At 48.9% G+C, this 22,809-nt stretch overlaps 2 long non-coding RNA genes across 3 annotated transcripts in view; both read right to left on the bottom strand.

Moving 5' to 3' along the window:
- Positions 1 to 22,809, bottom strand: part of LOC131829973 (uncharacterized) — a 233,990-nt gene that overhangs the window by 74,708 nt on the left and 136,473 nt on the right. The gene's annotated exons all lie outside the window — the stretch shown is intronic.
- Positions 7,636 to 22,809, bottom strand: part of LOC131829975 (uncharacterized) — a 43,878-nt gene continuing 28,704 nt past the window's right edge. Inside the window, exon 3 of the long non-coding RNA XR_009353048.1 lies at positions 7,636 to 7,784. This is a non-coding gene — a long non-coding RNA (uncharacterized LOC131829975). The remainder of the gene's footprint in view (positions 7,785 to 22,809) is intronic.

The raw sequence follows: 22,809 nt of genomic DNA, 5'->3' as shown, positions 1-22,809 counted from the left end.
GGGGACTGAGTCCTACTCCTGATTCTTTTGTCATTTCAGAACGGAGATCCTGAGCGAGTGGATTCACTTGCTAAAGGGACAAGTCAGAGTCTCCAAAGAGGGAATATCAGAGGCAAGTCATTTTTCCAGTGTACCCCATCCTCTCCCCGTGGAGCAGAGGTTCTCAGCAGGGTCCGGGGGACAGTGATTGTGACCCTTGGGGGATGTGTGGCAATGTCGGCAAACGCGTTTGGTCGGCACACCTTGGGGAGAGGAGAGGGAGGTGCCGGCGTCTGATGAGTGGAGGCCAGGGAGCCTGCCGTGTAAGGAAAGCCCTACAACGAAGAATCACCCCCTCGACGATGTCAGCAGTTCTCAGGTGAGTGACGTGTGATCAGAGGCGGTGAGGAGGATGTGAAGGAAAAGACTGGAGAGCTTAGCCAGAAGAGGAGGAGAGCATGCCCTCAGCAGAGCCAAGCCCGGGGCGGCGGGGTGGTGAACAGAAGAACCTGGGAAATGTGGAAACAAGTTTGGAGTTGTCCCTTCTCCGCCTGCTACTCTTTCTCCGTTTTCCTCAAAAGTTCCAGGAAACCCTCCACGGAGGGAGAGAGGTACAGGAGTGGGGAAGTTCACTTTCTACTTCTGCTCCTGAATACTCTGCTTTCCCTACAGCGTGCAGGAATGTTGGGACATCCTCCTTCCAAACGTCGAGTGGGTATGGGTATCATGAGGAAAAGAAACTGTTCAAATAGGGTTCCTTTCAAAGACATCTGGTCTTCGGGGAGGCGTACAGCGTCACATGAAGAGGCGTGGCTGGGAGTCGCATGGATCTCCTGTATCCATTTGGTCACCATTTGGTGACTGTAACGAATGCACAGATCAAACTGGCTTGAAGCATACAGATCATTTTACCGGTTACTCAAACTGTAAAGTGCACACGCTTGCCTTGAGCCAGTGGTTCAATGGAGGCCTCAAACATCTCTCTACTCTGCCTTCATGGAATGCCAGCTCACCTCCTGGTCATGGGATGATGCCTAGTAGTTTCCAAGGGTAGGACATGCAAGTCACCCTAACTCACATTCTAGAGACGTCTACGAGGCTTACTCTGGTTGTTGCCTTTAGTCATCTGCCCCTCCTGAACCAATCATTGTCGCCAGCAGAATGAGCTTAACTGACTGAGGAATGGTCAGTCCCACACCAAGCACATGGTGGGTAATGGTGGAACCATTGGGGGCATTATTCTGTATGATTAGTCCCAGGAAGGCCAGGAACAGATGCTGAGCAGCAAAAATCAGATGAACGCTCCACCTGCCAGGTTCAACCAATTAGCAGTTCTGTGGGCATCCCTGTAGTCTCCTCGGTGTGGCGCTCTGGGCAGGGAGTACAGCCTCATGTAAGACATGATCGACAGCCTCAAGAAGTGTAGCAGGAGAATTATACAAGAGCTCAAAAGTTAACTCAGTGCCAGACTGCATGGCACAGGCTGCAAACGGTAGAAGGTCAAAAAAGGAAGCTCTGGCTTCCAAGACAGGACATCAAAGTTGGCCTCAAAAGGTGATATTTGTATGGAAAGCATGAAAGATAAGAAGTGAATGGGACCAGAGACTTGCCTGCCTAGCACAGAGAGAAATCTCCCCATCCCCAGATTGATTTCCTCTACTAAGCACCTGGCTTCCACCATCTACAGTGACCATGCCTTCTTATTTATTTTGACAAGCTCATTTAATTTGAGCAGAGAGAACATCTCATTGAAATGGAAAAGATTTGGGTAGTCAATCCCTTTATCAGTTTCTCCTTCCAGCAGAAGCATTCTACCTATCAGTTCCCTTCCTCAAAGCCATTAGTCAATCAGCAAGAAAGGGCACTAGCGGTTTTGCTGTGTGGGCTGGTGACAAATGAGAGCATTAATTTCCCTGAGCAGGCACTCTGGTTTGCCATTTGCCTAACCAGCGGCAGACAAACACTGTGTCATCGATGGTGTCTCTAAGATTACCGTGGCCTTTGATGAGAGAGAACGTAGAGAGATTGGAAATGTTAAGCCTGCGACTTAAAGAAATCAGCCATGCAGGACTGCTGGTCTATGAACCCACAGACTGACTGCAGGCATGGGACAACACACCTCCTCGTATTCTGCTTAGGATGAAGGACAACCACGATTATGTCTTCTACGGACCTCACAAACTTCCTTCCCCTACTCAAGGGCATGCGGTGACTCCCTGCCCTGCCGGAAGGCAGGCAGAACATCTCAGCTGAGATTCACAGTCTCTGCAGGTGGATGTCAGCTGCGAACTTCAGATCCTCCACTTACCAACCCATGCTCCTCCGCTCCTTACTCGGGTCCAGCTGGTCCACTCTTGCCGCCCAGGAAGACCATCTGCAGATCCAAACAGTATAATGCCTAAAACACTGGCCCACGGAGGGTGAGAGCTGGCACGGCAGAGCAACGGTGGCAACAGCAGCAGCAATGTGGGTCATTTCTTTGGAATTCTCGGATGACAACGTAGCAGATAAGTATGGTTAGCGTCCTAAACCCAGAATTTCAACAGTTTATCACGATTTCACATGGAAGTGGTTGGTCGGCTTCACTTTATCTGTGGAAGAAAACTTCATAAAGCCTCCAGCTGAATTTCTTAAGACCTGGAAGCTCAGTCCGTTCCCCTCAGCTCTCCTGTAGGGCGGCGGCTGCTGCTCCATGTCCTCAATTTTAATGAAGCTTTAGCCACGGTTTACCGACCTCGGTAGACTTCCTAATCCTGGCCGATCTTGGTAACACTGCCGAAAGTCACAGGGCCTAGAGGAAATGCATCATGCCTCCCAGTGTGCTCGGGAAACTATTCCCAGACAAGGGAATTATTAATCCTTGTGTAGGCAAGACATCTTGGAAGTGTAGAAAAATGCAAGGGAACACGTGAGAACTCCACCACCCAGCTGTTCCCCCACACAGCCCTCAGGAAAGAATGTCCTTTCCCTGCCAGCCCCCCAAGATCAACAGGGTTCCACTCTGTTTTATTGAATTAAGTTCCTCCAAAAAAGATGTTTATGATGATTATGGTGGGCCGGACTTCTCCCCATGAGCACGGTGACATGGGGACACGGAAACACACATGCACACAGAGAGGCCATGGGAAGATGAAGGCAGATGTGGGGTTGAAACATCTACAAGCCAAGGAATGGCAAAGACTGTCAACATCTTCCAAAGCTCTTGGAGGGGTGTGGATCAGATTCTCCCTCCTGGCTCTCAGAGGGAACCAATGGTGCTGACCCCTTGATCGCACACTTACAGACTCCGGAGCTGAGAGAAAATACATTTCCCTTGCTTTAACCACCTCGTTTGGGGTCCTTTGTTCTGGCAGCTCTAGAAACTCACACTCCTATCCTACCATGGTTCACAGGCTGCTCCAAGAGTCTCTCTCTTCCCCCTGGGATCACTCACTGTGGGAGAAGCCCTAGTAGGAGAGGCTCACACACCAAGGAAGCAAGTGCCCCTGCGTACAGCCACAGGAGTGAGCCTGGAAGCTGACCCTCCAGCCTCAGCTGGAATGACCACAGCCCTGGCAACAGCCTGACTACAACCTAGTAAGTGCCTGACCCAGAGCTGCCCAGCCAGGTCAAGCCTGTTCGTGGTTAAAGCTGCTAAGATTAAAGTAATTTAATTATTTTTAAGATTTATTAATTTATTTATTTGAGAGAGAGACAGAGTATGAGCAGGAGGGAGAGAAGAAGAGAGACTCTCAAGCCAACTCCACACTGAGCATTGAGCCCCACCAGGGGCTCGATCTCACAACCCTGAGGTCACCACCTGAGCCAAAACCAAGAGTCGGATGCTTGACTGATTGCACCACCCAGGAGCCCCAGACTGGAGTAATTTCTTATGCAGCGATAATTAACATACATGGCTTTTAGGATTTCAGACCCTGGGATGTTTTCACACATATTCCTCATCAATAAGCTCCTTTGGACGGCAGCACAGGATTGAGTCATTTTATCAGGAACGGAGCTATGTCAAAAATCAATGTGCTTGAGCACTGGAGAGTGAAGACCAAACACAAAGATGATCACACAGGGCGTGCTGGTCCACCACGATGCCCTTTGCAGGACCACTGCGTTTGGACTCAGCCGCTGGCGATCTGGGCTGAGGGCTGGAATCGTCCTCAGTCGCATGGAACCGCCGTGCCCACAGTCATGACCGGTCCGTGACTTGCTAGTGCAGGGATCCAAAAGGTGAGCCCCTTTGCCGCACACTGGGGTGATCTGTAGACACAGCCCAGCTCCACCAGAACTGCGCAGGATCAGCTACAACTGCATGGCAGCCACCTTTCCCTCGGCCCAACCCATGGGGCCTAATGCCCCTCCCCGTGTTACAACTGTTAGCTCCCTTTGTCATTTGTTTTGTGCTTCTCTGCTTTCTTTTTTCCAGCCAAGTGAGGGAGTGCTTTGTGTATTTATTATCTTTGCAAAGCCAAGAGGGTTTCAACTGGATACAGAGTGTTCTACATTAGTCTCTGCTTTTAACTTAACCACTCCCCTCCTCAGGCTCATTTTTGGTTTACTTTGCTGCTTATTTCCCTGGTTTTTTAAACTGATACTTCATTTACATTCACTCATTTTTTTTTATTTTATTATGTTATGTTAGTCATCATACCGTTAGTTTTTGATGTCGTGTTCCATGATTCATAGTTTGCGTGTAACACCCAGTGCTCCATGCAATCCGTGCCCCCCCCCAATACCTACTACCAGGCTCACCTTACCCCCCATGCCCCTCCCCTCTGAAGCCCTCAGTTTGTTTCCCAGAGTCTATAGTCTTCCATGGTTCATCTTCCCCTGTGATTTTCCCTTCTTCATTTTTCCATTCCTTCTCCTAATGTCCTTCATTCTATCCTTATGCTCCACATATAAGTGAACCCATATGGTAATTTCGTTTTTATTGATAAGATCTACTACTGTGAATTTCCTTCTGATTACTGCTTTAAATATGTCATGCAGATTCTGGTATGTAGTTTCTATCATCAGCGTTTGCAAATTCTGCAACGGTAATCTGCATTTCTCCCTCCATCCAAGAGTCGTTTAATAACATGGTTCTGGGAGGAAGTGCCTTTTTCCTTTTGGATTTTGTTGATAATCTTGAGTTTTATTATAAGGTAATCACAGAAATGTGTCACATGTCCCTTCTGGGGACTCACAGGTGTTTGTTAACATTTACTAATATATAGTTAAGTGGACGAATGGGCCACACCCACTTGAGAAGAAGGTGCTTTCTCTACTACCAGGACATCTCATTCAATACGAACCCTAAGATTTCCCTTGTCCTTGTGCGTAGGTTGTGTAAACTTACTGATCTTGTCAGGGTGATCTGTCCTGCATGGAGAAGGGGTGTTGCTGGGCTTCTGTCCAGGTCTTCCGTGCCCCAGAATTCAGCTGCACGACCGCAGTTGCTAGTTGGGCTCATTGTTGCAGACATACTCAATTTTGTTACATCTCCATCACATACTGTGCTTTCACACCTGAAAATGTCCTTGCCTGTCACATTTAATGCTTCTAGAGAATCAGATCGTTAGCCACTATTATTCCCAGCACCGTGATAGCAGGACTGCAACCTCGTCTTTCTGACCGCTCCCACCAGCCTTGTCTGCCTCCACATGTCTCCATTTTCATCCTGCTGAATCACTTAGTTGTAGGTGGTCTCTTGTTAGGTAATTGTTATGTTCCACACAAGGGAACAACCTAGGAATCCTCATCTTTTCAGTTAGGTTCAATGTTAATTATTGATACAACAAATATTAACTTGGTCATAATGTTTTATGAGTCTTACGTTATTTTGCTATATTCCTTTCTCAGTATGACATGTATGCATTGCTCTTTATTTTTAAAACCTTCATTCTTTTGTATTTAGGGGTATTTGTATTTTTGTTACAATGTCTACCTTTGTTCCTGTGTTCTTTCTGGTGCCCTTAGTTTGCTCCCTTTATTTAATTTCTTACTATCTGATCTATCAGCACTTACTGGCATCCTTCCTCTCCCGTCTATGTCCCAAGAGACAATACATTTACTTACTTTTCTTTCCTTTTTCCTTCTACCTTTTCCTCTTGGGTTCCAGTCCCATTATTTCTGTCCCTCATAAAGGGCAACAATTGAGTACCAGTCTTTCTGCTTTGTCTCCACTCTTGTCCTAGCCTTCTCTACACTCAGACAGACCACCGCACACATCACTGTCCTCTCCCTGGAGTTTTCCTAGTGTTCTTCTGTTCAGATGAAGGTCGCCCTCTCTGATTCCTCTAGAAGGGGACACGGGCACCCAACTCCCCAGCTCATTGGTGGTCTATAGTCCTGAGGCTTCACAGCTGGACTGAAAACAAATGTTGTTTCCACTCTTTCACTGGGTTTTTTGAAATTGTCCCATTGTTGCTTTGCTTTTTGTGTTGTTTCTGAGAATTCTAATTACAGATTCTTTGGCTCTAAATCATTTAATCTTTTTAAATCTGAAAATTTCAGAATATTTCTCTTTCAAGCCTAATACTTACTGGGGTACATCATGAAGTTACAGTGCCTCTTACTTTCCCAGCTACTCAGTGGCCCCTCAGGACATGAATTCAGGTCTTTTAGGTTCATGAAGTTTTCCTGGGTTACAATTTACATAGGAGTTCTGTTCGACTGTTTGATTTTCTACATCAGCAGCTTCAATTATACGTACATTGTTTCTTCTTTGTTCATCTCCCCATTCGACCTCTTACTCTTTGATACTTTTTACTTCTTCCTTTATCTTATCTTCATGTGTTGGTTCCCTTCTTGCCTTTCTTCAGTTGCCCTTACTGCATTTCACTGTAGTCATCCTCACTTCTGAGATGGTCTTATCTCTTTCCTTCATTCTTTACCAAGTTCAATTCTCTCTCTTTTTTTGTTTTTGTTTTTGTTTGTTTTTTTTGTTTTGTTTTGTTTTTCCCTCTACTTTTGTTTCCAATTTTTAATTTCTGATTCAAGGTGGTTCTTCATATTATAAATGTCTGTTTAGGAATATACTTAATTCACTTGGACCACAACTTACAGTTTCCTTTTGCATCATGATTATCTTTAGAAATTTCAACAGCTGACATATTGATTCTTATTTTTCACATCATTCTGGGAACTTCCTATAGAAACGTTCAGTTTCACAATATTTAATCTGCATGTGTGATGCTCTAGAAGATTTCTACTCTAAGAGCTGGTGTCCTCTTTGTCTAAAGTGTTGCCCAGTTTCTTTGGTGGGTGAGTTCTTGTTGATGCAGAGTGCTGTGGAACCTCTGATTTTTATAGAAATTTCATCTTTGAAGACCTTAATTTTTCTTTTTTCTTCCTTTTAAAATTACCTGTCCCTTATTTTTTGTCTTTTTCTCCCCAGAAGCTACCCTTTTTGAAGTCTCCACCTGCAATCATATTTTTAAGTTGCTTTCCTCTAATTAGTGCTGTAGTCTACTAACACAATTCCTCTAGTATTTTCACAAGCAGGAGAACTCTATCCTTCCAGTGGTGATTTTAGAATAAGTTTGTACCTACACTTGCTGCTCACTCCCCTCTTTTTTATTCTGTGCAGCATTTTTGGTTTTTAAATCAGACTGCCTTTGCCTGTAACAAATCTTTGCAAAAAAAAAAAAAAAAGTCTGAGAGATGGTTTAATGAGATTTCTTTATCTTTTTAAACTTAAAAGCAACTTGAAGTTTGTGCATTAATTGTCTTCTCATTATGCCAGTGTCTGGGTTTGTGTAGTTTTGTGGGTTCTTGTTTTGTATTGTGGTGAGACGGGGATTTAGACAGCTGCCACTCTCCCCAGATACCTGGAAGAAAACAAGTATTTTCTGAGAGATATTGATCATCTTGACTTAAGCTCTGAATTTGCCACTTAACTGAAGATAAGACATTTAGTGTAAAGCAGTGAATTTAAAGAGACAATAAGGAAACAAAACTAGCCTGATCAAACCTTTATAGGGACTTGATAAGATAAGGATTTTCTGTGAGACAAGAGACAACCTATTGGTTGAAAGGGAAGGCTCTGAACTCAGATGGAAGCCGGCTTGAGTTAAATGCCTGCTACATACCAGGTGAGCAGTCCCGGGTGAGAATCTGGAGCTCATCTTGCAGAAGAGGAAGCTGAGGTCTAATAAAACTAGTCAGATACCCGCCCTCAGAGGATGCTAACAGCTAAGTGAAATAATGCACAAGGGCTTTAGCCAGAGCAAATGTATGAAGTGTTAGCCCTTGTTATTAATAAAATAATAGAAGAAATGTGGAAAGATTCCTTGGATGAAATGTGCTTAATTTGTACACTAAAACTGAAGCAACAATGGTGGAGGGTTTCTTGGGAGAATGATAACATGAGCAAAGATGTAGGAACGGTCCCCCAGCTGATATATTAGCGAGAGGTGGTGGCAGATGGAGATTCAGAACAATGAGACACCCCTCGTCCCTCCTGAAGATGTAGAAACGCAGTGGTTGGAAAGGTTAGATGGATTCATGGACCTGATCATGGTCCTTAATGAGTCTGAGGACTAATCCACAGTTTCTGGAGAAACAGGCCCAGATAGTATCAATAACATACCCTGATTAAAAACATGTTCTGTGTCTGTGTACACTTGGAAATAGTAGGTTGACTAAAGCTAAACTCATTTCTTTATGTCAGAAACACGCTCTGAGCTTCAACATACTGGTCTGCATTATGAATCTTCAAAATGGGGATACCGTATTCAACCATCTCTCAAATTTGACAACTGTTTGTGACTCCCTAGTGCAAAAAATAAAACAAAATACTCAGAACCCAGTCTGAGGAGGGAAGACATAGAACTCAAGCCGGCCTGACATCAGGGCCTGCTCAAGGATGCTGCTGGGAAGTGGACCGTGGTGGCTTCACCCTGAAGAGAACGGAGATACTAAGAAGATATGAGACCTGGTTGCCAGGGCAGAGGCGTCTGACCTTCTAGAAGCCTCCTGCCACTGGAGGACCACTAGCTATTGCTCTGTTCCTGCACAGGGAGCTTGGGAGGAGCCAGCTGCTAAGTCATCTGTCTGTAACTCCCTGTGGTCACTGGTCCACGCAGGTGTGTATCAACTATGTGATTAAACAGGACAAGAGGGATTTTGAGAAGACAACCCATTTCTGTGCCTTGGTCACCTCCTGCAGTAGCTGTGACTCTCAATCCTGAGAGGCCAGTAATCAATCAGCAAACAACTCTCCGAGTAATGAGATTCATTACTTACCAAGGTCCCCAGACCACCAGAGCCTCATGCTTTTCAGGGTTATCCCTCCTCCCTGTGGTTCCCCCAGCTCACAGTACCCCAAAGTGCCCAGGCATCTGTGGAGGGAAGGAACCCATCCTCAGCCACCATCCACACAGATTATTCCTGAGATGTCCCCCTGGGATGTCCCCCTGGCCCTGTCCCAATGGGATGGAGGTGTCCTGAGAGTCTCAGACCTCAGATCATTCTAGATGGGCCATGCAGCCGATTCTCTCTGGGTCCTTGAAGTATCTCTAGCAGAGACTCTGAGAAACAAGAGTCCCAGCTCAGTTTGGGTCTCAGTCTTGGTCACCGCCTCCTCCCTTCTCCCCACCCCCTCCTCCCTCCTCCCCTGCCCCCTCCTCCCTCCTCCCCTGCTTCCCCTGCCTTCCCTTCACCCCTTCACCCCTTCTGGAAACCTCATTCGGGTTTCCTCAAGATTCTTGGAGTTCTCCCCAAATTCTCCTAATCTCTGGGCAGGATGATGGGAGCGGTACATGGGATTTCCCTGGAAATCTCTCTCCCCAAACACACTTTCCTGGAGACCATGAAATGCTGACCCGCTCCCCGCTCCCCTGGGTGGACGGACAGAGAGGCTGACGTAGAGAGGAGTGAGGCAAACACTGACACTGCACAACAGTGTCCGCTGTGGGTAAACTACCCCAGTGAAAGAAAAGAGACACAGACCTATTCCCACACCGGGACAGCCACCGGTCACCAGGGCTGACGTCCTTCCATGAGTGAGGGGAGAGAAAATGACCGGTAACACTCGCCGTCGAACCTACACAGAAGTGTTCTCTGCGGGCCCCCAGCACTCATCCGTGATGAGGCATGAGGGCTGCCTGACCACAGCGGTGAGGAGAAATCAGGGGTCCGCCCTCCCCTGCTGGGAAAGAAGAAAGGGGTCCTATCGCAGAGGAGTCCTGGAACCCTACAGCTCAGCGCTTCCGACAACACTCAGGTCCTGCAGGGTGGCTGTGGCAGGACACTTGCTGAGCCGTGGTCACAGACACACAGAGCCTACTGGGGAGAGGAGGGGGGGGAGCAGCAAGAGAAGAAAGGCAGGAAAGCATACACTCATGCCTGGACTGTAGCTGCAGAGCCTGGAGCACGACGCCCGCAGGACGGCCCTATAGAGAGGGGAGGTGGCGGAGTCCCACCCACATATGGGACGGGGCTGATCCCAGGGCATCAACTCTCCAGTGCCTCCAGCCTGCCCTGCTCACGTGCAGGGGGTGCAGGGGCCCAGGCTCCCTCCCCAGGCCTCTGGGATAGGGCTGTCACCACCAGGTCACTGGCAACCAGGGCAGAGCCACACGGTGAGAGCTGGGGAGAAGACAGGCACCCGAAGAAAGGAAGAGTCACAGGGGAGGGTGCCTCTGTCCCACGTAAGGTGGACAAGGTCAAGGACCCCCAGGTATGCGCTCCTTCCACACGCTCTGGCACTCCACACACGCAATCAGTGTGCGGTCAAACACACCTTCCACACAAAACAACAAACAAGGTGTATCTTTAGTTGTGCCTGCTACCGCCGAAGTCGTAACAAACGTGTGTGTCGCTCCTCGGGTAAGAGCGCGGAGTCTGGGCCCCACTGGCCCCCGGAGCCGGCTCTGGCCCTCCTGCTCTGTCCATGGATGAGGCTCGGGACCTCTCAGTGCTTCAAGTTCTTCATCTTTGGACCAGGGAGGGGAGAACCTACATCCATAATCCCACATACACAGTTCTGAAGCCCAAGACCTCTGAGAAGTTACTTTGGGGTTGTTTTTCATAACTTTTTGGCAGCACTCCTAACCTACACTAAAATGAAGCAATTCAGAGTCTCGATTTTCCCATTTATTATAAAGATTCATATATTGCTGGAGAGAAATAACAACACGTTTCCTTACAGGGTGCACCGAGGATATAACATCACATGTGATACAGGCACCGTAAACCGCTAATTGGGCAAAAGAGACTGTACTCCAAACCACATCCGGGCTGAGGCTTTGGATGGAGGAGTGCGCAGCACCTACCACGGGCCGGGCGCTCTCCCAAGCCACTCATACATACTTGGTTATTTATGTGTTGCTTGACTCTGCTGACATTTGCAACTGAAATCATCACCAACACAGACTTTCCAACCACACCACAAGTGGCTTCCAACAATGTGGGCAGGAAAAAGCTCATGAATTAGAAGCTTTGTGTGTGTCTTATTAGGTTAAAAAAAACACATAACAGTGAAATGTGTAAATCTGGTGATTCACAGACCTGTACCCCTGGGGCTACTACTACATTATATGTTAATTAAAAATTTTTTAAAATTAAAAAAAAAAACACAAAACATTAAATTTACCATAATAATCATTAGGTGTGGGGCGCCCGGGTGGCTGAGTCATTAAGCATCTGCCTTTGGCTCAGGTCATGGTCCCAGGGTTCTGGGATTGAGCCCCGCCCGCATCGGGCTCCCTGCTCAGGCCTCTTCCGCTCCCCCTGCTGTGTCCCCTCTCTCACTGTGTCTCTCTCTGACAAATAAAATCTTTGAAAAAATAAATAATCATGAAATCCCAATAGTTCATTTTTGCCCTTGCTTCCCTTGCCTTTGGCGTTGTTCCTAGGAAGATGTTGCTGCGGCAGAGGTCGAAGAGGTTGCTGCCCGTGTTCTCCTCAAGGATTTTGATGGATTCCTTTCGCACATTGAGGTCCTTCATCCATTTTGAGTCTATTTTTGTATGTGGTGTAAGGGAATGGTCCAATTTCATTTTTCTGCATGTGGCTGTCCAATTTTCCCAGCACCATTTATTGAAGAGGCTGTCTTTTTTCCATTGGACATTCTTTCCTGCTTTGTCGAAGATTAGTTGACCATAGAGTTGAGGGTCTATTTCTGGGCTCTCTATTCTGTTCCATTGATCTATGTGTCTGTTTTTGTGCCAGTACCATGCTGTCTTGATGATGACAGCTTTGTAATAGAGCTTGAAGTCCGGAATTGTGATGCCACCAACGTTGACTAAAGCTTTTGCACAGCAAAGGAAACAGTTCACAAAATCAAAAGACAACTGACAGAATGGGAGAAGATATTTGCAAACGACATATCAGATAAAGGAATAGTGTCCAGAATCTATAAAGAACTGAGCAAACTCAACACCCAAAGAACAAATAATCCAATCAAGAAATGGGCAGAGGACATGAACAGACATTTCTGCAAAGAAGACATCCAGATGGCCAACAGACACATGAAAAAGTGCTCCATATCACTTGGCATCAGGGAAATGCAAATCAAAACCACAATGAAATATCACCTCACACCAGTCAGAATGGCTAAAATAAACAAATCAGGAAATGACAAATGCTGGCGAGGATGCGGAGAAAGGGGAACCCTCCTCCACTGTTGGTGGGAATGCAAGCTGGTGCAGCCACTCTGGAAAACAGCATGGAGGTTCCTCAAATTGTTGAAAATAGAACTGCCCTATGACCCAGCAATTGCACTATTGGGTATTTACCCTAAAGATACAAACGTAGTGATCCAAAGGGGCATGTGCACCCGAATGTTTATAGCAGCAATGTCCACAATAGCCAAACTATGGAAAGAACCTAGATGTCCATCAACAGATGAATGGATCAAGAAGATGTGGTATATATACACAATGGAATACTATGCAGCCATCAAAAGAAATGAAATCTTGCCATTTGCGACAACATGGATGGAACTAGAGCATATCATGCTTAGTGAAATAAGTCAAGCAGAGAAAGACAACTATCATATGATCTCCCTGATATGAGGAAGTGGTGATGCAACATGGGGGCTTAAGTGGGTAGAAGAAGAATCAATGAAACAAGATGGGATTGGGAGGGAGACAAACCATAAGTGACTCTTAATCTCACAAAACAAACTGAGGGTTGCTGGGGGGAGGGGGTTTGGGAGAAGGGGGTGGGATTATGGACATTGGAGAGGGTATGTGTTTTGGTGAGTGCTGTGAAGTGTGTAAGCCTGGTGATTCACAGACCTGTACCCCTGGGGATAAAAATATATGTTTATAAAAAATAAAAAATTTAAAATAAATAAATAAATAATCATGAGGTGTTTAGCTCAGTGGTGTTGAATACATTTACATCATTGCAAACAGATCTCCAGAACTTCTTTATCTTGTGATACTGAAACACCACACCCACTGAACACAAGCTCTCCCTCCTCCCACCGCAGCCCCTGGCAACCGTTCTGCTTTGCTTCTATGACTTGCACTACTTCAGATTCCTCACAGAAGTGGAATCACGCAGCGTTTGCCCTTTCGTGACTGGCTTATTTCGCTGAGTGTCGTGTCCTCGAGGTCCACCCAGGCCACAGCAGATGTCAGGACTGCCCTCTTCTCTAAAGCTACATAAGAGTCCGCCATGTGTGCAGACCACATTTTGCTTTTCCATCATCTGTTGCTGGACATTCTGGGTTGCTCCCACATCTTGGCCACATCTCTGAAAATGCTGTAACAGAACCTGGGCAGGTAAGTCTCTCAGAGATCCTGATGTCAAGGCTTTTGGATGAACACCCAGAAGTGGGACTGCTGAATCATGTGACCATCCTATTTTAAGTTTTCTGCTGAACCTGAACCTCCCCCCCAACCCGTTTTCCACGCCTGCAACAGTGCTCGGGGGCCCCGGTTTCTCTGTATCCTTGCCAGCACCTGCTGTTCTCTGTCCTTTGGACAGTGGCCTCCTGACGGGTGTGAGCTGACAGCTCGCTGGGGTCTGGGTGTGCATTTCCCTAGTGATGAGTGATGTGGAGCATCTTTTCATGGATTTGTTGGCCACTGGTGGATCTTCTTTGGAGGAACGTCTATTCTTGTCTGTTTGCCCATTTTTTAATCAGACTATTCTTCTGTTGTGGAGTTGGACAAGTTCTGTATGTATTTTGGATACAAGCCGCTCATCAGATATATGAATTCCAATTATTTTCTCCCATCCCACAGATTTCCTTTTCACTGCTGACTGTTTGGGGACTTTTCTTGACACACAGAAGTTTCTAACGTTTGATCTGCTCACACTTATCTATTTTTTATTTCGTTGCCTGCCATGAGTTGGAGAGTTTCCAGAAATCTAGAAACTGACTTGGGGAGACAGTGGCCTCGGGAGGAATCAGGAAGAGGAGAGCATCAGCAGCACGTGGAGAGCAAGTCGGGGCCCAGAGCCCCTTCCCCACGGACGCAGTGGGTCGTGATGTGCCAGCCGTGTGGAAAGCCAGGCCACAGGCAGCGAGCTGACTCCCAGCCAGATGAGGAAGCCTGGCCCGGAATGAGAGGCGTATGGACAGGCGAGGGAGGCAGATGGCCACACCAGCGGGGGATGGCAGTTCAGAAGGCTCGAAGAACTTTTTGACTTTAAATGACTCCCCTTAGTCATTGTTGAGGCCCAGGACAAGTACTACCTTGGCTCACTTACGAGGCTACAAAGGGAATGCAAGTGTTTAGGACTCAGGGGCAGCACAGGTTTCTGAAGGCCTCTCGTTGATCACCAAGTAGTCCCCAGAATGTGCTCGCTACTGACTTCCTTTCTGCAGCTGTGAGCTGGAAGGTGGGTGTGGAGGGAGAGCAGGTCTGCACAAGGCAGCTCCCAGACCCCACCAACTCAGACGATCTGCCCAGACACGGGAATCAACATGTTAGAAAGAAAGAGGAGAGGCACACCTGCCCGGCCCTGTGCAGCCAGGGAAAAGGAATAGAAACAATGCAGGAAAGTGTATGCTTGGCTGTGTTTTAAAACCTAGATCATGCGCCTGGGTGGCTCAGTGGGTTAAGCTGCTGCCTTCGGCTCAGGTCATGGTCTCAGGGTCCTGGGATCGAGTCCCGCATCAGGCTCTCTGCTCAGCGGGGAGCCTGCTTTCCTCTCTCTCTGCCTGCCTCTCTGCCTACTTGTGATCTCTGTCAAATAAATAAATAAAATCTTTAAATATATATATTTAAATAAATAAATAAATAAATAAGACCTAGATCATCACCCTTACCACATTTTCTGTAACGTCGAGAAATGCAGCAGGACCTGGCATGACATTGGGTCATCTTATAGTTTTCAAACTTCTCCTGGATGTTCAAGGGCCCGCACTGAGCTATGACAAGGTGAGCGGAAGCGGGGTGGGAGCAGAAACAGAAATAACAAGGATCCCCCAGTATGTAACGACTAAAGGAAGAAAGAACTTCAATGAACAATTAATCCTAATCATGCCAGAGAAAAATTAAAACATTATCTGATTTTACTGACGCTGACAGCAAAGTAAATAATCAGCCACAACTAGAAGGGGTCTTCTAGGCCTTAGAAGGTGCTCAAGATTAAACATCTGAGTTGAATTTACTGGAAGTAAAACACCAGCCTTGCCCCTGAGACCGGGAGCGTGTACATCGCTGGGTAGAGCAGAAAGGACAGTAAACCAAGGACAAGTCATGGGGCCGGAATCCAAACACGGGTCACGCAGTTACTCGGAGACCTACAGACTGCTCGGAAAACCTCTCGTCATGCAGAGCTCTCGATCGACCCGAAGCGAAAGCACACGGCACACACACAGATGCTCAGCCACTCTCCTGTCCAGCTCTTCAGTCGAAACGTGAATCATTTAATTCAAACCGGCTTTCACTGCAGGCTTGAATGAAATACTGGTTTCAATTTCCAGCTGCACCTGTAGGGGATGGACGATTATAAGGTGGCGCGGCTGAAGCCTGGCTTCCCGTCTCGGAGTCTGGACCACTTCAGAGCAAACCCTCCGAGAGACCCCGGACGCATCCCTCTGAGGGTCAGCGGCACTCGGCATGGCCACGGGCCTGCTGCGGCCTCTCTCGTGGCACTGAATGCCTGGGAGACATTTAGAAGCAGCTGAAAGTCACTCTGCACTGTTTTAAGGTATAAAAACCAGACCTCATTTCTGGTCAAAAACTAAACTAAAACTGATCTGGCTTCAATGGTTTCATAAAAAACACCTAGCGTTTTTGAAGGATTGAAGCCATTCTTTTTTTTTAGCTAAGTTTTGGAAATCCAGCAGCCTCCCAGAGAGGACACTTTAAGAACTATCGTTTCTTTCAATGCACAGTTCTGCTAGGACGAGAAGCCCCGCTGCCTTATGTCTCCACGCGGGGCCCGAGGCCCGCTGCCACAGCTCTCTGTTCAGGGCAGCCTCCCTCAAACGGCCCTGCACACAGGCGTCCATCACCGGCGTCCCTCCCCAACAGCAAGGGAGAGCTCACGTTTGCTAGGTTTCCTCTTCTCTGCTGCCAGTTTTTATGTGAGCCGAAAAGGGGAGGAAAATACTCAGTTAAAATAAATAACTAACACCAGGTCACTCACTTCCATAAGCCCCGTGTGATCTTTCACGAGCACAGACCATCCCAGCTCCGTCTAGGTGAGCCAAGCTGTTTCGATCATCTGTAATTAACAGCTTAACGTTTACAAGGAACACTCACACTTGCTCACCAAACGCTACAAGCTAAGCTTCTAGGCAGCGTTTATACCTGGTAGCTAATTGCATTGATACCTGCAGGGAAGCTTTTGGTTATAACCTGGCAAGACCTGCTTTAAAGATTTTTAAAAACAAATCTCTGAAGCAAAGAGGGAAGGCAGAGTCTCCCCACTAAAGGTAACCCCCGAACACAACCCCCCACCCCACATTCGGCAGTTGTCGTGTATAAGCCTGAAAGAGGTGTCCGGGGCTGGAAGAGTAATCGTCTCTTCTTTAACACACTTGATTTATCGTTCTGCTGTGTTTCAGGCAAAACTCTGAGCAGAAGATGTTTATCATGGGGGAAGGAAGACAGGCAAGGGTTTACCTTGCTTGTTGTCTATTTGAGTTAGGAATATCACTATTTTCCATTAAGCGTGATGCTCTCGGCTATAGCCTGGAAGTGAATTTAGCACTTTGGGAAATCATATGTATTTTTGCAACCAACTACGGCACGATTTAGTCTGTTACTCATCCAAAGCAATAAAGATAGCCTGTGACAGTTTTCAGAATTCATTAGAATGGCATTAGATGTGCTTCCACACGCCTCACATTTATTACGGCAAGGTTCGCCTCACTCCCAGGCCTCACCGTGCGATGGCTCGTATTTCTAGACCAAGAGAGAAACAATTCTCACCACCTAACATCTACATTCCCAGTACTTAACGCAGAGCCTGACAGCAGTAGGTGCCCAACAAACAATGCCTAGAATGACTTAGTGCAAGATATTGTCCTAGAGATGGACACAGGCGGAGAGGTTGAAGGTGGAAAGCACAAGATCAGGTCCCTGCTCTCAGGAGCTCATGATGCAGCTGGAGAAATAAGGCCACATACAGGTAAAAATTACTGTCATATTTTCCCTAGATATTCTCCTCTAGGCCCAGGGAAAAAGAACCTGGCATATTTAAGAAAACCATGGAGACTGGCTGCAACACTAGCCTGGCCAGTGCAGAATTTGGAGTCTGAAACAGGGAGGCATGGGGGCCGTGGGGGCACAGTAAAGAGCTTTCTTTTGTTCTAGTGTGAAGCTTTGACCTGCTGTAGCAGGTGAGTGCTGTAAGGCCATGTGGCACGTGTTGATGAGAAGTCAACGTGCTTGCTGGTAGAGATACAGTTGGAGGGGGGCGGTGATCGGGGACAGGAAGCAGGGAGTTACTCCCTCACTCCAGGGACAGGTGGGAGTGAAAGGCTGCCTGGAGCAGAAAAATGGAGAACGCCAACGGAACACTGATGGATTCTGGAGGTGGAGCTCTGGCTGGCTTTTCAGACAGAATGGGTGGTCAAGTAAAGGGGGAAGAAGGGGCGCCTGGGGGGCTCGGGGTGTTACGTGTCTGCCTTCAGCTCAGGTCATGAGCCTGGGGTCCTGGATCGAGCACCACATCGGGCTCCCTGCTCAGCAAGGAGTCTGCCTCTCCCTCCGCGTCTGCCCTTCCCCCACTCCTGCCATGCCCCCTCTCTCTCTTGCTCTCTCAAATAAACACAATCTTTAAAAAAGAAAGAAAGAAAGAAAGAAAAGAGGAAAGAAAACCAATTAAGAGTGTTCAGTGAATGTTTAACTCAATGACGATTCCGCTCCCCATTTAGACCCCGGGCGGGCTCTCTCCAGCCCGTCCCACCTCAGAAAACCGGCATCGTGCGGCACCCATGAACTTCACCTGCACACGTCAACATCGAGATGCTTATTTACCCAAGCAGGGCGTTCATGGAGAATTCAGAGTAACGGGCAAGACTGGAGACCTTAGCATCCAGAATTTTAAAGCAACAGAACTGGATGAAACTACGTAGAGCATTAGTACAGACAGAGATGAAATCCGCTCTCAGGATGAGGCCCGGGACCCTCCGACACTTCCGACGCCGGCGGGAAAGAAGGAACCAGCAAGGGAGACTGAGGGGAAGAGGCCGGAGAAGTCGGAGAAAACCCTCTGAATGTCACAGACAAAATACATTTCAAGGAAAGAGCAAGCAGCTGGGTCGGGGGCTGCTCAAGTGCCGTGAAAAATGAAGAACACGTGTCAACGACTGTGCAAAGACCGAGGTTGCCGGTGATTCTGACAAGACCAGTTTCCACACAGTGACAGGAATATAAGCCACACGGAAACGTTCTCAACGAAGCAGACCCCAGACCCCCGCCTCTGCAGCCATCGGCAAAGAAAGCAAAGACACAGAGAAGACAGCGCCCTTTGCCCGAACACAGTCTTGAACTTGCAGTGGCCTGTGAACACGCTGTTTTCGCCTCTCTTCAGTATATGTGGAATAAAAGCCCCAAAAGTCAAAAGCAGGTCATGGGACGCCATCATAGGACAAAACCCCGATGCATAATTGCCTTCCAGTTCCCCGAGTGCTCATTAGGCGTGCATACTCTGTACTGGGGCTCTTGACCCAGGGCCCGTGGACCTAGGAGTTTTAAGAGAGACTATTGCAGAATTATGCAGAAATACATTTTTCTAGTGAAAGGATCCATAGCTTTTATCAAATTCTCAATAGGTCCACATCTACCCCTCAAAAAAGAACAATTAAGAACTTTGTTCTACACCAAAGAAGCCATACAGCTCACTGGACCAAGAGAAACCTTCTCTGAGATCAAGCTCCTGGGAGAGCGTCATTTATCATCATCCGGGGCCCCAGGCAACATCTGCACCCGCCGTCCAGGAAACTCCAGATGGCCCAGGAGCCTCTTCGATCACCCCCCATCACATCGAGCATTCCTCTGAGCTCAGAAAGGCTCTGGTTCCAGGGAAATGTCACTTCTGGGCACGGAGCTGCGGAGGCAGATTAATGCTTGAGCAATCCATCCGCGTGGGTGAGGACGGTGCCGAGTTGCAGCAGGAGCACAGAGCGCGCGGGGTGTCAGGCGAGCGCCCTCCTCGTGCAGGTCCTGACAGCAGCTCCCAGCGGGCTCAGACGTGGAAGCCGGCTCGTAAGGGACACTCGGCCTTCTGAGAGGTCGAACCCATCTCGAGGGCTTCACCCCACTTTGAACGCAGGCATCTGCTGCTAGAATGTTCAGCGGTGAGACTGAACCTTTTTCTTCCGAGCTCATAAAGGGATCTGGGGGCACCTGGGCTCGTGCCGGAGGTGGAGCACACGTTGGCCGGCTGTGCCCTCCGACCGGTCCGTTCCTTGCAGGACGGCTCCAGTCAGCTGCTCCAAAATCCCAGCCTCGCCTGAAGTGCGGGTTTAACTCCTGCTGCCATCGCCACACCGGGTCACTCCAGAGCCACAGCTGAAGTCTAATTAGCTTAACCCCTGACGGAAACGTGGCTGTCTATCCTCTGAAAGCCCCTTCCCGGGGAGCACTCAGGCCTGCACCGGCAACGCAAAGATGCCGAATCTCCGATGCCCCGGGGCGCGGCAGGGGCTCGAGGTGGGAGTGAGGCCCTCACGTTTCCCAGTCACTAGATTTTAGGACAACAGATATTTATTCTGTTACTTCTCTGTCTGGTTTTTAAATCGCTGGCATCTAGCACAATGCCTGGCACGTGAAGCAGCTTTTTTTTTTTTTTTTAAATCAATATAAGAATTGTTGAGAAGGTAGATGGACACTGCATTCTTCAGGGTCCGGTCAGAAAGCAGAAACCAGAGTAGAATTTCAAACAAAGGGGATTTGACACAGAAAACAGACACGGGTATTGGAAGAACTGAGATGCCCAAAGAGGGTGATGATGAGGCTGCTGGGATCTGAGCAGCAGGTGCTCCTGGGGGTCAGGTGGGCGTCCCAGGGCCCGGAGCAGACGGAGCACCGGGCTGGGGCCAGAGCCGGAACCGCAGGGGGAGGGGCTGCCCCCCCAGAGCAGGAGCACGAGGAGGGGATGGAAGACAGGAAGTGGGCGCGGACACCTGCCCCCCAGCCCTCCCAGCCTCTGCCCCTGCCCCTGTGGCGGGGGGCAGGGAATGGCACCTCGCCGTATCCAGGGCAAAGAGCAGGGCGCTGAGCTAACAACTGAGGCACACAAGGCTCTGAAGACAAGAGGAGCCCAAGGCTGAACGTCCGCCGCTGGGGATCCATGCGACGCGCCTCTTCTAAAGGACTAAAGGGCGCTGCATGTGTGTGTCGGCGCCCGAGGACGCTACGAACAAGGGGCTCTCGAGTGATCCAGAAGCCGCAGCAACACGGCTGCTCCCGGAAGGAAGGCCCGGGACGCTCACGCTGCCTCCCAGGACGCAAAGGGCGTTCTTCCAAAATACAGCGGATGGTCCCGCTGGTGTAGACGGGAACGGTCTGAAAGGCTGTGCAGAGGATGCGGCATGAGTTTCTCGTCTTGCAAAGGTGACGAGAGTCAAGCGGCAGAGGAGGACGCGGACACTCTAGAGTGCAGGGGCGGACACGAAGCGCAGAGACAGAAGCCACACCGGACCGCGTCGCCACCAACACTGGGCGTGGACGCTCGTGACTGCGGGGGTCTCCACAGCAAGACCGTAAAACTTTCTGGAGGTAGAAATGGTTCTTTGTCACCGTCTCCTCCTGAGCCTCCCACTCGCACAATCATGGATCAGCTGTCGGTGTCCTGTCCTGTCATCTCCCTCGGGATCCGCGTCACCCACCCTGTCACCTCGTCATCAGTCCAAGAAGGTGGACCGTTTTTACCTCCTCCTCTCCGCATCCCTCGGAATGAAAGAGCCGTAAGATAAGAACAACCCAGATGTCACTGGGAAGCAGGAACAGCGCCAGCGTGGCAGAGGTGTTTGAGAACCTTCTGGATAGTGAAAGGCGACCTGTGGGTAGGGGATTCACGGGCAAACAGCGCAGCCCACACAGCGTCGGCTGGAGGGTGAGGAATGGGGAGGGGCCCCCCATGTGCTTCAGCTCCCACACAGGACACTCCCATGTCCCCACGGTCACCAGCGAGAGCTCCCTGCGGCCCTCATCCCCTCTCGCAGGGAGGACGATGTGATGACGCGGCTGGCCAGGACCGGACACTGCTACCTTATTCTGTCTCAGAAGCAGGAACACGACAGGCATCTCCCGCCTCCTGAGTCACAGCAGATGCCCCCGCCCGGCTCCCTCCACGCGCCCTTTTCTGCCCGCTGGTGCCAGCCGCCGGCCGGCTCCTCTCTCCCGGCCAGCTTCTCTGCTCACGACAGCAGCAACACAATCACCAGCTCCAACGCGGGCTCCTTAGCTCGGGCTTCAGTTTCAGGGAGACCCACCTACCTCCAGGGCTGGCCTCCTTCTCCAACCCAGATTCTTCCTAACTCTTCCACAGAGGTATTATTATTATTCAGAAAAGTACACATTTTGGAAACCATTCTAACAAGCCTTTGGGGCTTACTGGACACTCTTGTCACATTAGATGAAGCGGGTGTCTGTTCTCTGTTCAACCAGCCTTTCCTCTGTACGTGAGTCTCAACGGCTGAGAGCCAGGAGGGGCAGAGGGGAGCGGGGGACCCTGGAGCCCCAGCAGGAGGGCCCGTACCCCTTCCCCCACCAGCGCCTTCAAGGGAGGGCTTCCTCTTTACCAGAGCGCCTTCCCCGCCGGGGTGAGGTTCGCTCTGGGGAGATGCAGTGCTGACTTCTACAGCTCCCGAGATCATCCACACCAGATTAATCTGGATACGTAATAAAAAAATTAATAGGCAACAAAGAATCGCCAGATACTAGCATAAAACAGACGCCATAAACACAAGACTGATTTCACAATATGCTCCGTCACAAAGACACTTTACTGACATCCAGAAAGTTGTGGATAAATTCGTAAGTCTATTAAGCCAGAGGTGTGTGGGCTCGCGAAGGGGCGACGAACGTGGTGCCTACAATTACAGCCAGAGACGGCACCTGCTCGGTTAAGTGAATGTCATTGCTACCCTTAGTGCAAGGCTGAAGAATCGACTTCTAAATTAACACTAATAAAAAAAAAAAAAAATCAGTAACTAAAATCCCGAGGGCCTTATAAGAACACCTTTTGGCAGGAGATGGGGGGGTGGCTCAGACTGTTAAGCGTCTGTCTCAGGTCGGCTCTCAGGGTCCTGGCATCCAGCCCCACATCTAGCCCCGCCTCCGGCCCCCTGCTCAGCCAGGGAGTCTGCTTCTCCCTCTCCCTCGGGCCCTCCCCCCTGCTCTAATGCATTCTTTCTCTCAAACAAAATCTCTAGAAACAAAACCTTCCCAGGGTAACTGGAGAGAACGCGTGCTGAAGGTCCCAGGA

This window comes from Mustela lutreola, chromosome 4 (genome assembly GCF_030435805.1).
Source record: "Mustela lutreola isolate mMusLut2 chromosome 4, mMusLut2.pri, whole genome shotgun sequence".
Classification (NCBI taxonomy): domain Eukaryota; kingdom Metazoa; phylum Chordata; class Mammalia; order Carnivora; family Mustelidae; genus Mustela; species Mustela lutreola.
The sequence above is the reverse complement of the archived record's forward strand: the minus strand, read 5'-3'. Positions and strand labels throughout refer to the sequence as shown.